This window comes from Aplysia californica, unplaced genomic scaffold (assembly GCF_000002075.1).
Source record: "Aplysia californica isolate F4 #8 unplaced genomic scaffold, AplCal3.0 scaffold00433, whole genome shotgun sequence".
NCBI classification, from domain to species: Eukaryota; Metazoa; Mollusca; class Gastropoda; order Aplysiida; family Aplysiidae; genus Aplysia; species Aplysia californica.
In genome coordinates, this window is record NW_004797703.1 from 169,309 (window position 1) to 170,921 (window position 1,613).

A 1,613-nucleotide genomic window follows, 5' to 3' on the forward strand; every position below is an offset into this window, starting at 1 on the left:
TATATAAATGCAAGTTTCTCATGATAATTGACCCTAAACAGTTGTTATTTGCAGATTGGGACTCTGACCAGTGGTAATTATAAAGAAGTTAAGAAAAAGTCATTTGATTTCGATCAAATATCACTGAGACGACTCCACTGAGCTATGTATTCCGGAATTTTAAAAATAATAAAGGATGGCCAGTAATAAATTGAAACTAAATGATGCCAAGACAAAAATAATGTTGATGGGAGATACAAAAGCCATTAGAGATATCCCAGAACTACAAATTGATATTTGTTGATGGGAGATACAAAAGCCATTAGAGATATCCCAGAACTACAAATTGATATTAATAACAATACCATAAAAAAGTCTTCAAATCTAGGGGTTCAGTAAGTTTATGATATTATTCTATGTCCTCCCAAATTAGCCAGCTCTCCAAAAGTATCAATTTCTAACTTAATAAAATTGACAGTGTAAGAAATTATTTAACTAAAGCAGCAGCCAAGACATTTACAAAAACACCTATTTTACCAAAATGAGATTACTATAATGCTATTCTATTAGGTTTTGATGGACGAAAAATTACCAAAGTTACAAGTACTAAAAAAAAAAGCAGCAAAATTCATAATGAAACAAATGAAATCAGCGCACGTAACAACAATTCGGAAAGAACTACACTGGCTATCAATTTAAAAAATGATTCAATAAAAAAGTGCCTTTTTCTGTTATAAAATCCACTTCTTCTTTTAAAATTCATTTTCATAAGTTTAAATTCAGCTCACGTCGGTTAATTAAACATGGGGGCGCTCAATTGGCTCAGTTGGTATCGTGCTGGACTAAGAAGAGGATAGCTCTGGTTCGTAGCCCAGACTGAGCGTATTCTGTCAACCCATATTGTCGTAGTCCCTTCGAAGACGACGTTAAATTAGGAGGCCTAAACTCTTAAATAAACGAAATGTATTGATAAAGGTGTTAAATACATTACTTACTACTTACCAGGAATGATAATATGATCCGATAACTGAAACTATGCACTAAGACCTGTTGTAGGCAAACCATATAATTTCCAAGTCACATTAGATATCAGGAATACGCAATACAGGCGAAACTGGTCAGACAGCCACCTGTGTAAGAAAAGCACCGTACATACTACAGACCATTTCAACTTCTCACTTTGTGTGCTTTTAAAATACAGACATCAATAATAGTTAAGGACCACCTTGACAGACCACATTGACAGACCACCTTGATTTTTTTTTAATCCGAAAAAAAAAGACGTCAAGGAATTTTTAAAATTATTTTGCTCTGAAAGCGTTAATGGGTTGCAAATGCGTACTGCAAAGCTTCCTAAAGGTGCAAAACCACAAGTGCTGCACGCAAATCCTCAGGGAATTTTAGCCACAATTGCTGTTATTTATCGACTTGTGTGCGAAACTACGGACATTTCTTAGTTAACATTTCTAGAGCACGTCATAAACGGACGTATTGTCTCGAACTGTGCTAACTTTGGTGGCAATATAAGCCGCCGTGTGCTCAAAATCAGGTATCGAATCAACATGCCTCATGACGAAACCTGGGAGACTTTTATGGTGCCAGAGCTATGGCATAGCTGCAAGATGGAGTTGGAG